A 16,981-nucleotide genomic window follows, 5' to 3' on the forward strand; every position below is an offset into this window, starting at 1 on the left:
TACAAATACTAGCATAGTATATCATGAAACAATATTTCAGTGTTTAACTCGAGTTTCAACTAGAAACAAAAGTTTGATAAAAAAAAATTATGATTTAATGATTATGTACATTTTACGCATAATGGAAAACGCATAAATATTATTTTTTTAGCTGTTTTCTAAATCCTGCCTCAGTCCCTAGACATTTTTGTTTGAGTTAACCACTTGTGACTTACATATTACATACATAAATAATAAATTGTAAAATATATGTTAATTTGTAGTACCTATTTAGTTGTAAATTGTAATTCAATGTTCACAATGTATATAATTTTGTTAATGTAATAAATTATAGCTATATCTTCTATAGCTTTTTCTCGGATTTGTTATTGAAGATGTTTTGTAACTATAAAACCTTTCTGCGAGTGTATTATGTTTATGTGAATAATGTTTGACTATAATAAATAATAATTGATTGACCTGCGTGCTGCTATATAATTACGATGTTTTGAATTACACAACATAAATGGTTATTTTTCATAATCAGTTTTTAAGTCATATTTTATGACGTTATGTGCAGATTTTAAAGACCATTTATTTTCCAGAGTTCTTCGATGTTGAATCTCAAAGATTTATATTTATTTACATTATATATTTAAATTATTTACGGTCTAATCCACGTTATTATGTATACTACTTCATTGATCAACGAGTATGCACTATACAATATACACACGGGTGCCCGGAGGTGGGCAAGACAGGGCATTTCCCCCCCCCCTGGAATTCAAATAGAATTTTGAACATTTTAACTTTTATTTTGATTTATAAACATTTCATCGATATTTTTACTTTAGTGTGTGGGGTTGGTATTTGATTTCATATAATTCTAACACATTTTGTTGTTTACAAGAAATAAACTTATTTTAATGTATTTTTTGATGTTTGATTTTATTATGCCCCTCATTGATAAATTTCCTGCGGGCGCTCATGAATATACATATTAATATATTATATAAAACATGCAGTGGGTCAAATAATTATTTTATAAGTATAAATTGACAATAATACACGTTCTGTTATAACATCAACATCTAGTTAATTATATTAGAACGTCTAGTTTTTAAGTTAGGAATGTTAGGATAAACATTTTTCAGAAGAAGTTAAAAAGGAGTATTACGCGTATGGCGTACCTATATAATACTTCAGTTGAGATTTGTCATCTGTGCCCATAAAACGCAATATCATATATTATATAGCGATTTCATCTGATTTCTATAAATTGTTATAATCACGAATCACGATTACCTAACCAGTAATTATTTAAATAAAAATAATCACCTACATACGGCTACTTTAATGGATTATTATTGGAGATAGTAACAAATTATTAATTAATTTCTTTACAAAAAAAACTCTTTATAGTTACTTTATACCTATAGTAATTATATATTAATTAAATTGGTGTAGTGAAGGGAACACGCCTTTCCTAAAGACTAAAATATGTCGACAGTGGTGTTGGTGAATTGCGGCCCAATCCCTAAATAAAGTACGAGTGGCGGCCAGTGCTTTTTATATGGACATATGAATTGCGGCTCGAACTTATAAAAGACACGTACATGCAAGTTGCGGACATGCAAAAATGTATATAGTATATACACATCATAATATATTAATAAAGTATTTAAAGTAATTTACTAGATTAATTATTAATACTACGTATTTTCCTAATATTCAAATAAAATTAATCAAATTTGTTAGGTATCAAATTATACTAAGGTTTTAAAATTTCATGAAATATTTAATTTTCAATGAAAAAAAAATATTGGATTATATCTAAAAGTGTATATAGTCTCGTTAAGAAGCAAGTGAACCTTTTTAAAAGTTAGTTTATTGTATGAAATAAATAAAATATGTGTAATAATAATAATAGCCAATAAAGATCCAATTAATAAGTGATAATAATAGGGCTTGGAAGTTATTGCATTTACATGTTTATTATTATTTTAAGCTTAAGATTAATAATATTACTCAGTGAGCAAAAAATTCATTCCAAAACACTACGAACAAAATATTAAAAATGTATAGTGTATATTTAGCGATTTTTAGATTTTAGAGCATATTTCTTTACATTAAATTTTTTTAGAGTATATTTTATAATTTATAATGAAAAAGTTTGAAAATTTATAAATAATAAAAAAAAATGAATATTGATATTAAGATTTCTTATTAAATATTCTTGTATTATATTTTTCAAAATTTCTATTTGACATTAAAAATTATATTTTGCCCGTATTGATTAATATATATTTATAGCTACAATTTGCAACTATATCTAAATTATGTATATTAATATATTATAGTATTATACAATAAAATTAGCTACAATTATTTTATATAAATACTTTTCTAGGAAAATAATTCAATGATTACTTATTGTTGATGACATTAATAGACCTACTCGTAGGTTGTAAATATTATTGTCAGTTTCGACTAATATATCCAAAAAAACATTATACAAATAGATTTATTATTACTTTAATTAAAAATCAGAATTTACTACTTAATATTACTTAGTTGTTTACTATATTATTTATAGTTTAATAAAATATTTATACAAATAAAAATTTTGTATTGAAAAATAAATTATATGTGCATTATATTTTTAAAGTATATTTGTACTTAGTACTACGACACATTAGGTCGTAACACTCGTAACTAACTCACAGCTGTTGAAAGTTGGTTAACCTCCCATAGAGATGCTGATGACAAAAAATAAAGAAAAATAAAAATATCAGCATGATAACTAAAGACCTAAAATACAAACTATGGCAAAATATTGTAATTTACAAATTATGTAATATTTATTAAATGCAAAAACGTGTCATTTATATCTTTGTGTTCAATAATACTAACAGTTTTTAATTTTTTTTAGCATAATAGTTTTGAACATTATTTATTGATTACAGCGCCATCATATTATATTTTATCAATGATTTAGGCGTGTACCCATACATTTTTTTAGAACTACCTACACCACTGACTATAATTTACGAGTATTATGGTTATTGTTAAAATCGCAAGACGTCATGTTTATAAACATATTTTTATATATTAATTAATAAAACAAATTTGTCAAGTATTAGATACTATAATTTTTTTACTAAAACGATTAACGAGCATACAATATATGCTATAATATATATATAATAATGTTGGAAATTTAGTAGGTCGAAAAACCAACGTAATATTATTATAAATGAGTAATGACGTATAATATGCAAATAGTTATCGGTATTTCAAGTAATCAAGTTATATCAGTCATCAAACATAAGTATACTAAAATAAATGTAGTTACTAGATACCTATAGCCTGTAGGTAGGCTATAACTTTCAGAAAATAATAGTTTTATAGAAAATCGTAGTTTCACAAATGTGCATCATAATACCTATATTTTATGGACGACAGGTGTAGAGGTTTTATGAAGTACCATGCATATACAAATTGTTTAATTTTAGTTATTATACCTATGTGTTCATAGCAATGGAAAATGTTATACCCTAGTCATTCAGCACTTAATATTATTTAAACATAGTAGGTAATCAAATAAAAATTATTTTAATAATAATGTTATTATTAAATGTGTTAATCATTACAACTAAAAATATTAAATCATTTTTCATTTTATATTAAAGAGACAAAATATAATTAATAAATATTAATGAATAATGAGTAATGACTGTGTACTATTATTATATTATGTAGTTGAAATATTTTACTACAATATAATATATTATGCCTATAGGTTCCTATAATCAAATACTTTTACCATAATAATTGGATTATTCAAAAATAAAATTAATTATAAGTATAATATATTATTATAAATTATATTAGCTCTTAGCAGTTACGTAATTAATTTAAAATTAAAATTTAAGAAATTACATTTCCTGCAAACCATAAACATATGTTATGAAATAGAGAATTTAAACGTATCCGTGTAACTTATTTGTGCTACGTTTGAAAAAAAAAGTTAATTTGGGTTAAATCTTATTAATTTTATTATAAGTTATTATAGCAATATTTTAAATGTATTAGGAAAACGATTAGGTACTTCAAAGTCATTAATAATGCCCAGCCTCATCAATTTCACATATGTGTATGTCAGATGAATTTATATAATAATATTAAAATGTTATGGGTCGATCGGAATAAACAGAAGACATCTGATGAGTTCGCGTATAAAAGAATATCTGAGGTAAACTTATAAGTTTATTTTAATATATAATATAGTTTATAATAATGCAATGAGCATCGAATACTCACTTAACCTCCGATTGTTCATATTAATAATAATTGTATTATACTTTTTCGATAGATAAATGATAAAAACAGAAAAATATTATAGACTGGGATGGCGGGACGTCTGTCATTACACAAACGTCAAATTATAATTATTTCTTATTTATAATTGCATGCGCTATGTATATTAATATCATACATAATATCGATTAAGATTATCGATTATCGTGTGGGCGGAAGGCTATGTATGGGAAGGCAGAAGCGAGACTCTACCGTGTGCGGTTCTGGGTTGTGGACAAACCGGTGTTTTATTCATCGTCGCCCCAGTCAAGCCTACGGATACACGAAAGAAAAATCACCAACAAATATATTATTATAGTATAGGTTACAGCCGCTGACCTGCAGTGACATATTTAGGCCGGATCTGTATTAGGGGTCTAGCCGTCTGGATCCGGTCAGTTGTAAGATATCACCTGGGTCAACGAAGGGGGTATGTAGCTTGTATTGTTTTAATACAAGGTGTACGATAATACCGCTACCGCATATATAGATGACATATTGATTGAAACTGATTTATTTTTATTTTTATGAAATACATTTTTTAATTTTACGATCAAATCATAATATACGCATGCGGTTTTCAAAAAACTAAATAAGATTATTATAATTATAAATGTACAACCTCAACAGTCAATACAATGTATTTCTATGAAAAACGCACAAGTCCGCTACGGTGATACATATAAGAATAACTAATTACCGTAGTATTGGTTGAAGTTGACTACTGAGGTGGTGATATCACTAATACTAATAAATTTTAATTAAAGCCTAAAGGTGTGAAGATATTCGTTCTTATTTTTTAAGTTTTCTCATAAAATATACTGCAATTTATAATGTAATATTTAAAACGTTGTATGATTTAATTGTCGATGAAAATAAAAATTTAAAAGTCAATATGAAGAAAATTACTGAATATTTTCATGGCTGTAGCCGAATACCTCTGTGAAGTATTGACAGGTTAGGTTAGGACTTATGTCTATTTATTTAACTTTTAAGAATTTAATACCTACCTCCAATACATATATGTAACAATTTTAACTGTTTACAATTAATTTTGTTATGTTTCTAAAAAAAAAAAACATAACATTAATCAATGTAAATTGGGTAAATTGTTTTATTATGATTTCCTATTTTTAATAAAAAAAAACATAATATTTTTGAAATTTAGAACACTGTAAAAGATGAGGTGTTCTTTAATAATTGTTAAAAACCATAACTGCAGTGGCTAAATTCAGTCTACATTATGTTTTTTTTTGTTATTAAACATTACTAGCTAACTTATCAAAGTTTCTTGCCGAAGTCTAAATAGTAAGGAGATATAATATTTAATTTTTACCAATAAAAAGTGACAAATATTAAGGTATCTAATTTTTATAGTTAGGTATCGCCAACTACTAGATACCTATCGCAGTATCACATTTCATATTAAATATAATTTACTTAATGAACCAACATTGTTGACAAATTTGCACAACAAGTTTCTCGACAAGTTTATTTTACAATGGTAGGTACCTATTTTAATACATTATAGACATTGCGGGTCTTTGTCTCGCAGTAATGCGGTTTTAATATGAAGATTAACACGAAGGCTTACTCGTACACATCACGTGTCACAGCGGTGGACTTGTATTCTATTCTTCACGACAAGTAGTACGGCGACCGACCCTTGAGACGGGAGCAAAATATCGGGACACTGAAAAAAAATAAACCTGTTGCGCCTGTCGCCAAACGGATATACAGGTGCGCGCGTATATAACATACCTATAGATAATAATATTATGATTATTATAATATTATAACCGGTAACTGCTGCCGCCGTGACTTTCGTGCGAAACATTTGACCGTGTCTGTCAGCCGCCGGTCCTTGCCGCTACACCCATCCCCTCCGATGATCGGCGAAGAAGATACGCCGCTCGGTCGGGGCACCCGCGCCACAGGTGCGCGCAGATCGCAGAGTGCAGACTGCAGGCGCGCAGTTCACGTTCGTCTGGCTTCCGCGCATGCGGTTCATTCGTCGCCCGTCGTTCGCTCGTCGATTTCCCGTGATTCTCGCCTACAACCCTTCCGATACCATCCCCTCAACCGTATCGAGTACATCCCCCGTGAGCGGTATTTTCGTGTTTACGGCTGATCCTCTCTCGCCGCCCAGAGGGTGTGTTTTCGCGCGATGATCACCGTCGCCACTGTGTTCCCGCTGACAGTCCAGCATCATTATGCCGCGGGCGTTAACGTCATCGTAGGTGATGGGCTATCAGATTCTGTATCGGTTAGTTCCAGTTTTCGGTCGTCGTGAAAAATACCCGACCACCAGGGCAGGAGTGGCCCGCAAGATACATTTTTAACATTTTTCACACGTAAGTCTTATACGATATAGTGTCGGTTTTTACATAAATACCATAATCGTAGTTAATATATATATATATATATATCATAATACAGAAGTGCAAATCACTAAAATATTAACTTTAAAGTTATATCTTAACGCTCTAATCGAATTATTCTGGAATATTGCACTGTAATCGATTGGTACGTGTATTGCATTGGTACCTCATACACTGTTACCGCTTCCGCGGTTTTATAACTGCATTAGATTATACAATAAAATGTTTAAACGACGTAAATATTATATTTTGAAAACTGCAATGTGTAATTCGTGTTTGCATATGAAACGCTTGCTATAATAGCCTAATAGTTGAAAACATTATATTACATGTGTAATAGCTGCTGTATAGTACGTTTATAAAACCATAAATACGTAAAAACTGTTTTAAATCCATCGATACTGACTTTCTTATAAATAGTTTGGGTTATTTTATTTACCAGTAAAAATACAAGTATCTGTGTTTTCAAAACCGTTTTGACACCATTATATAAATGTATGCCGATGAACCTATGGTAGCCTATGGTATCCCATAGTAATGTTTAATAAATTTAATAATAATACAAGTATTCGTCGCCTCGTTGGTATATACTTTGTTTCTGAAGGATAAGTAGCCGGCAATAGACGATAAGAACGGACGAAATCGTTTATCACAACCCCTTCTGATCATGTGGGAACACTGTCGGTTCGGTGATTACGATGAGGTTCATTGGCCATTGCGGCGGCGGCCTGAGTCGAGGCGATTGTCCCGAATCCCCGTCGTCGACCTTGTTCCGCGTACGAACTTGCCCTTTCACATTTACTTAGTAGTACATAATATTTATAATTTTTATTAAACGAATTTGTGTAGATACAGAACTACAGAATATTATGTGACTATGTGTACAAAAAATATTTTGGTATTTTTAAATTGCGGAAACGTCTGTAATTTGGAATGTCCTATAGTAAAATTAAGTATAGATACCTAGCAATAATAATATTTCATGTTCCTAATTCCGAAGTTAGACCACGATCAAGCATTTTAGCTGCAAACATTTAAAACAATATCTAATGAAGGACAGATGGACAATTTTCTGTTTTTCTAAACACAGATGCTGGCGATGTGTAGTCAGTCGAAAGTATAACAAAAAAAAAGAATGACAGAATTGTCCTAGTTCTTAATACAATACTTTACAATATAAATTATAACTTAACTATATTTCGGATATTATCATCTTAGTTTTAATCTTTAATACTGGTATCAATATTTAAATTCTATGGGCATTGCACAATGAACTTCGTTTTGTAATAATTAATTTTTGTTCAACCTAATGAAACATATGATGTATGTTGAGATTTCAATAAAAAAAACACATTTTTTTTATACTTAAAAATTAAAATACAATATACAATAAATTATTTTGCTGCAATGCTGCAGGACAGTCGTTAAGCTATTATAAATTATAATATCTGTTTACATTTCGGTTTTGAACTTGAATTGAATTTATAGCCTGTCACTACCAGTAGTGGCATGCATTTTTTTTTTCCTATGAAGCAATTACTTTAAATAAATACTTACCCACCAATTTTTTCTCACATTGTAAACAATTTCTCAATAATATAACGTAGGGTATCTAATATTTACTTAGGCAGTTAGGTATACATAGGCTATGTGTCGTTAGGTGTGATTATAGGGAACCCACCCCCCATTTTTGCACGAGGCGGCCACCTTATGAAATAGTTATTCATGCCACTGGACTATCATCATTATCTACGTGTATATTGTAACCCTGGCCGTAACTGGGGGAAGGGTTCAGCGGCTCGGACCCCCTCCCGAAATTTTACTATTTTTAAAAAGTATCTATATTAAAAAAAATGTCCTCCCCCCCGAATTTTTTTTCAGTTATGGCCTTGTAACTATTGATTTCTATTAATTAGCCGAAATTTTATTTTGAATCGTTATTAATAGTTTTATTATACATTCTCTTTTACAGACTTGTTATACGACCTATAGTTATTCTATATTTTAATTACTGCATTTTTATAGTTTCATATAATATAAGTATAAATACAAATGTTGATATGTTCATCGCCGTTCATAAATTTATTTTACATAATATGACATACGTGTGTATATATCTATACATCATCATGTCGCTAGCATTGAATTTACAAGAGAAAACCATTCATTTTTTTATTTTCTTTTTTGAAAGCTTCACTCTCACTTCAAGTTTTTACAGCGAATCAAAGCATTGGTGGTTGATAAGTGCAAAAACAATTATTACGATTGCTTTCGATTAACTGTGCGTACATCGTTTATTTGTAAGTTAGTTGCAACATTAACAGGTGTGTTGAGCAGTTGAGCTGTTTCGTTTCATGACGTGTGGTTTCTACAAAATGTATTATTGAGTTTCGTGGTCGACTTCATAATGAAAAATATTACCTGTAAATTGTTCACGTATCCTCTATTGTAGGGCGAACATAAAAATTCCTACACTACACCTAGCAAATAAAAAATATACATATGATAGTTTCTAGATCTACGTTGTAGAAAAATGATATATTATGTAAAGGCCTGTAGTAAGCCCTACACAGTAAAATAATTGTCTGCGTTAGTTCCTATACTATATAATCGCTTAGGTATTTGGGTGTTATTTTTATACTAATAAATGTTAAATTATTAAATAATTGTAAAAAACACACATGATAATATTTGATAATAAGAACATTTTTATTTTAATAATGAAGTATATGTATATGTATAATTCTTCTGTATATGTATAAGTCATTGAATTCCTCCTAGACCAATGGGTGGACCAATTTTTATGAAATTTTGTGTGTGTTTGAGTGGATCCTTAGATGGTTTAGATTCATAATTGGACTAGGTAGATTGCGCTGCTAACCAGGAAAAGTTAGGGAAGCTTAACTATTGATATGTCTTAAATAACACATTTGTAAATTTTAGATGCCAAAGATCTTTGAAATCACTCATTAGGCATGTCGTTTATTTTAAATAAAAGAACACTACAGAGCTAGTTTTAAATATAGTTCTGTTCAATTTTTGTTCATGGAATATGAGTGATAAAAAATGAATATATTAATGCCACCATCTATCCAGGAAAATAGAATTTAAATTTAATGTAAAAAAAATAATAACGCGTTTTCCCTTGCAAATTCAAGCTTTTACAATTAAAATAATTGTCGAAATATATGAACTTACATTTTTCAGATAATAATAATGAAATAATGATTATAAAAATCTATTGAAAAAAATAAATGATTTGTCAGTGAACTGATAGGTAAACTAAAACCGAGATACAACAATGTAGTCTGTACGTTCGTTCGGCCGGAAAAAGTTATAAGCCTATTTTGATTTTTAAGTTAAGTAATAATCAAATTATTAATTTTTTAAATAATCAGCAAATACGCACAAAGGTTTTAAATGAACGACGAGTAAAAATAACAGATTGAATAAAGTTTGAACCACACGAGAGACATAATTTTAATGGCCAACGAATATATAGAAAACCAAAAATATTATTTATCCACCTGCGTTACGCTAAATTTTAGCATTAGTCAACCAAATTTAACGTGGATGAATTTTATATTAGCAACGTAGTGCATAGTAATATTATAATATTTATATATGAAAATGTAGTCAAAATGATGCTTATGTCTTTTTTTTTACCTTATACATATCATTTATAGAAATTACGTATTAATTTTTTATTTGCTATTCTAGTGTAAGAATAAACTATTATCCTCCTCATTTACTCTGGCTTACATGTATCCATACTTGATTTCGGTTATCATTTATTCAGAAGCATGCACTTATTTCAGTTGGTAACATATATTGATAATAACTGTGATTAGGGCGCAGGGACTATGAATAGAAATTAGAATACCTAATACAAATACTTTATCGTTTCTAATTATAATATATCACAAGGAAAAAGGCCAATAATGTGTATAGTATTTATTCTATTGACGATAGTAGATGACATATTATAAAATAATACATATATTTATGTAATACAGTAATTGTACATATTACATTTCAAAATTTTGAAATTGTACGAGTATATCATGATACAATCAAAAATCAACTTAAAATCTTACAAATGTTTATAGGTTATAGGTACTTAGCTAGGACTTATGGCTTAATAATATTTATTTTATTGTGACAAAATTGTTACGTGTTATAAAAAAAATTCTGTTCAGTTAATATGACAAGACAATTTGATTATTTTATTTTGTAAATGATCTGTACCTGAGTGGACAAGGTGGTAGTTTGGGATAATTTTAATACAATTGAGACAATAAATAAAAATTATTATGTATTTACACCTGTATAATAACTACCTATAATTCAATACTGTATTATGCATTAAGAGGACGTCTCACCCGCATGTGTTTTCTCCGTCTTACACATGTACGACATGGTGAATTTTCGTTCACCAGTTTCAATAGTGTGCTTTTAGTTTTAATATTAGAATGAATTGACCTATTATCAAACTTTTAGGTAAAAACATTATCTGTGTTCTCTCATTGGTTTTTTACAATATTGTAATTTTTAAGTGAATTATGAACATTTTCAAATATTTAATAATTCCATACTCATAACAGTCATAATTCACTTAAAAATTAAAATATCGTAAAAATCCAACGAGAGAACACAGATAATGTTCTTACCTAAAAGTTTGATAATAGGTCAATTCATTCTAATATTAAAACTAAAAGCACACTGTTGAAACTGGTGAACGAAAATTCACCATGTCGTACATGTGTAAGACGGAGAAAACACATGCGGGTGAGACGTCCACTTAAAAATAAATGATAATTTGTAGAGTACTTGACTTAAACTTAGAGAGCTTTTTATTATTAAACATATATTTATATTTTATTTCAAGTACTTAATAAATAAATGTGTTTTTGTGTTATAAAATTATTTATAAGGTAAAACTAAAAATTATTAAACTATTCTTACATAATATTATATTAAGGGCAAGTACAACATTTTAGAAATATAAATAAAATCTAATAAATAATTAAAAAAAAAAGCTACTTATAATGATTTTATTAACAATATCATGATAGTATTTTGGATGTGAAGCATGTACAGAATTTTGTATGTTGTCTTTATATTTGGTTTTAAAATTTGTTGTGTCATGTACTCATGTCTAATGTATATTGATGTTTTTAATCAATTTCTAAAAAGGAAAAAAATAAAGATGTCGAGGACATAAGAATAATGGTTGGTTGATAACCGTTTTCCATGTATTAAAGTCACTATAAGAAAAAAAATATAAAGAAAACTCGGAGAAAACTAAGGCCATATTTGAAATGTACATGGAAAATTTAATTAGAAAACATTATTTTTTCAAAGTTTGCATATGAAAATATATGCAGTGTAAATATATATTATAATATAAATCGATTATTATAAAAGTATAACAACTGTATATTAATATATTATATATTTATGAATTGTAGATTTAAGAGGTATTAGAATAAAAATCATTTTTTTTTTGTGGAAATAATGCTTATAAATCTGAAATTGTAAAAAATAAACAATTTTATAACAATTTTTGACCTGCATTTAACTTAATATAACTATACGCATATAACGAACACATTGTATGATAAATTAATAAGTTAATAATTTATGTGGAGGATAATTTTATCGATCAAACATTTTATATATATATCAATATAATAAATATTAACGAGTTAATTTATTGTTTTTAAGTATAGTAAATTTTCAATATTGTCACTTTTCAAGAACGTAAATATTTTACATACAGATTCTGTGCGTCAGCATGGAATCTTAAATGGCTAAAATGCCCTTGAGCTAAATTTCACTTCAAAAACGCCCACACCTATTCACATAATATAAGAATAGTAGACAAATAAACCTACTATCTAACATATACATATGTTTTTATATATGTAAATATATATAAGTACATATATGATTTCTTATTTGGATCTAATCACACTTTAAAGATCTGAATAAATTAGCGAATAAAACACATGTACATACATATATATATATATATATAATGGGTAAACAAAACACGTTTCACCAGATATGTGGTTTTATTATTTTTCTTTCTCCATCCTTCTTGTCCGACAGTCATCATATTTGCATTACAATGCTTGAAAATTTCTTCAAATGACCTTAATCGCTTTATAACTTCCATGTAAATTGAATTTTGTTTCCGTGTCCATATTATTGTACGTTCGAATTATATTACGAAATTACGACACTCACGCGGGTACCTCTATATAGATAATACATAAAAGTCATGGTTTTTTAATAGGCGGAGCTTTTGGAGGGCATCAATAATAATGAAAAAAGATCTGTACTATATTGCGACAAAAACTATCAGCTTTTAGCAGTCCTAATTTATGATATTCATGTTTATCTTGAGTTATTGAAATTTAAAAAGAAAAATAACAAATTAATAAATTATTTTTTCATTACTAATTTTGTTGTAAAATTCCAAACGCGTAGAAAAAACTGAATAATAAACCCTCACATCACTTTTAGTAAACATCCCCTATCGTACAACTGTACTTGCACATAACCTATGTTATAATTTATAACGATATAATTTATTCTTTTAATAATGATAATATGGACCATAATCTTTACGATGTATTGAAATGCGTTTCGTATTATGTGTGCCGCATACAGATCTGTAATCGCATATTTAGGCTCCTATTATATATTTAATATCGAGTGGTATAAAACAAGACAACATGCATACTTGCGCTAAGCTATAATGAATTATATTTCGGTTGGTTGTTCCGCTATTCTGCGCCTATACCTACAATGCATAAATATAATATTATACTGTTTAGGCGTGTGGGAATACTACACTCACATAATATTTAACGTACCTAGTACCTACCTGTTTGCATATTATAATATATATCTACCAACAGTACCAACTAAATATTCATAACGGTATACGCGTATTTGTGTAGTATACTATACCTTAGTACCTTATGAATACATATGACTATAGGTAATACATATAATGTATATAATATTATTTATTACATCATTACAGGGAGGTAAGGAGGGATTTATACGAGGCAATAAAAGATTAATTTTAATATAAAATGGCCAAATCACATATTTAAAATGCCACGTGATTAAAATATATTGTTAGTGAATATAAACTATATTCTGTAGATACGCGTAATTTGTTATTACCTTTATATATAATATTGAATGACCATATGTCCCGTTTAAAACGAGATTGTCCTATTTTTGTGCATATGTCTCATCAGCTTATAGTTTTTGGAAGTTTGTAGAATATTCTCTAGTAATCTCAGGAACTAATGCAACAATAGAGAGAATATTTTTTATCAAAAATGTGTTATGGACGAACTAAAAAAAATCGCTTTCTAGTTGGTACCTATTTTCTAGAAATTGTAATTCTAAAAAATATTCCTTTAATGATTTTTATGGTTTTTTGTTATCAGAGTCGAAATTATTAAATACAATCAGTTCATCAAATAAATACGAAACAAAAGATAGTATAGTAAATAGTCATATAAAAATTATGAGCAATCAATATCACCTAATAAAAGTAAAAATGCTTTCACCAATTTTTCTTAATTAACAACAAAAATGAATGACAAAAAGCTATGTTTTATTAAAATATTTAAATAATTAAAAATTATTAAATTGCAAATTTGTAAATGTAAAATGTATGAAAAAATTCTTGTGTTTTTTTTTTTATAAAATTGGTTACTCTACTATAATACCTATACAGTTATCGCGAGTTTCGTTTTCGCCGACTTCTACATTATTATTGTCGTGGACCATGAAGTGGTGTGTTTCATCGAATAATTTCCCAATAAAAAGCAAACGAAGATTTCGTTTTTGCTGTCTGCTGTATACGCAGGCTGTATCATGAGATAAATGTATATTATTCATTTGTTCAGTTCAAATAAACTGGTTCTGACCGACTAAAACTTAAATCAATACATGTGAATCTTATAATATTATGCATACGCGTGTACACGCACATTATTTATGTTAAGAGTAAAAACCTATGAGAATTCAGAGCAATTTTTTGCCATAATAATGTTATGTATTATAATAACATCACGTAAACGATGCAGATGCTGGCGGGCGGGTCCGTTTTGCAATAAATAATCATAATCTTACTGAACGGGATTTTCGTACGCGACTTATAATAATAAAAAAATCAATACATAATTATTTTTCGGTTTATCAATTTATCAGGTTTAAGAAACAAAAACTGGTAAATCTGGTAATCGTCACTTCAGATTCACGCATAAACAAAATTCGCTGCGATTTTAATTTATAACATATTATATTAATATTATCATCATCATCCCAATTTTTATAAACACAGCTAAAACAATATACAAAACCGAAATGAATCCGTTTTTTATTATTATATTTTAATTATACGTTTAGCATTGTCTCCATTTTATAAACACACAGTATAAAAAATTGTATATTCTGAATAATCTATTTAACTCTGTTATGTTTAACATCAGACTGAGTTGACCTATTATTAAATAAAAAAGTAACAATATTATCTTATGATTTTTTTTAGATTTAAATTTTAAAGCGAGCTATGAGCAAATTAATTCAAAAATTATAAATAGTACATTTTACACATACATGTGGATGTAGCGTCCTCTTAAATTATACAAATGGGGAATCGTTGACTTATAATAAGTTACCTGTAATACTTAAAACGTATAAACACGATTATAAATACAATAGCTAATATGTAGTTTGTGCTTCGTAAATATTAATATCTCGTGTTTAATAAATCATTATAATATTGATTAGAAGTGCATTTAATTCGATTTATAGCATAGTTTCACCAGAAAACAATTTTTTCACTCATTTATATAAAAATCTTTGACCGACTTTCGAGTTTTCTTCAGAGTTTCGACACTGTAGGACAGTATTTAATAGTATACTTGTTGTGCTAAAGATACTGACCTGAGGATTTTCATATTATTATAATCAACTCGAATAGCACGAACTCGAGATTTTATGATATTATAATACGGTTTGTTAAACCGGACAGGTTTCTTATTAATAAAATAATTATATACCTATAAGTAATAAATGCATAATATATAATATACATATTACATAGGTAATTGCAGTGGCCAGTTATCATATATAGTCATATAGGCAGTATAAAACATTTGAGAATAATAATTAATATAATAAAATATGGCTATAAAGTATAAAATAAATTAAAATACAGTTCGTTAATTCGAATATATATTTATAGAACCTTTGGTCGAACCTAACTTTTTCTGTTCTTTATAAGGTTGAGTTTTCAAAGTTAATCTAACTAATATAAATTACAATCATGTAGCCTCAAAATACATTTTACCGTATTTAAATTATAAAAACAGACCAATACTAAATTTTTTAAAGAAAATTTATTGGTGATTATTTGGAAAACAATTATATGTGCTTAAATACAAGCTACGTTAGTTAACATTCATTTGTTGTTTTACTCTTTATGCGTTTTTAAACTAGGATTGAAAAAAAAAATGAATATTTTAAATTATAAACCTATGTTACATGTACTAACTGTTAAACGCCAATAAGGTAAATAACATAAAGTTTTAATAATGACTAGTAACCTAACAACTAACACACATAATGTTAAAAAAAAATTGATTCTTGATTTCGTGCACCACATAGTTTAGAGACATACCATAATAAATATTTTTCCGGTATTGATGCAGACAACAACAAAAAAAAAATAAATAAAAATACGCGTCGTATATGTAGTGCCAGATCTAGGACATTTAACGCCTGGAGCAAGTAAAATGCAGCGCCCTTATAACTGTGCACTGTGTTGAAATACTTTCATCTTTTTCTTCGACTATAATATTTATATTTGGTATTGATTGAGTTAGTGCCCGAGTATTAGTATTCAATGGAACCAGTTCTATGAGTTTGAAATGTATTAGAAAAAAATTAAGCAAAACTTGTACTTACAATTGTACCCAATTTTTTTAATCATAATATAATCGTATGTTGGTGGCGTAGGTATAACATTATTGTAATTATACAGATACAGTGTATTATATATGAACAAAAATGTGTAATAATTTAACAACAAATGAATAATATTCCAGTTATTATTACAAAATATAGGGATTCGATCCTTTCCACAAATGCCAAGCTCACCCATAAGTTTATACACCTGTATTGAAATATTTAGTAGCCGCATGCACTTGAAATATTATCAGTAT

The 16,981-nt window shown here is 27.9% G+C and overlaps 1 protein-coding gene across 1 annotated transcript in view; it reads left to right on the forward strand.

Annotated features, from left to right (window-relative positions):
• Positions 1-6,306: 6,306 nt before the first annotated feature.
• Positions 6,307-16,981, forward strand: part of LOC113550696 (chitinase-like protein PB1E7.04c) — a 68,436-nt gene continuing 57,761 nt past the window's right edge. The window contains exon 1 of the mRNA XM_026952696.1: positions 6,307-6,692. The gene's annotated coding sequence lies outside the window, so the exon portion shown is untranslated. The remainder of the gene's footprint in view (positions 6,693-16,981) is intronic.

Source organism: Rhopalosiphum maidis, chromosome 4, assembly GCF_003676215.2.
Source record: "Rhopalosiphum maidis isolate BTI-1 chromosome 4, ASM367621v3, whole genome shotgun sequence".
Lineage (NCBI taxonomy): Eukaryota > Metazoa > Arthropoda > Insecta > Hemiptera > Aphididae > Rhopalosiphum > Rhopalosiphum maidis.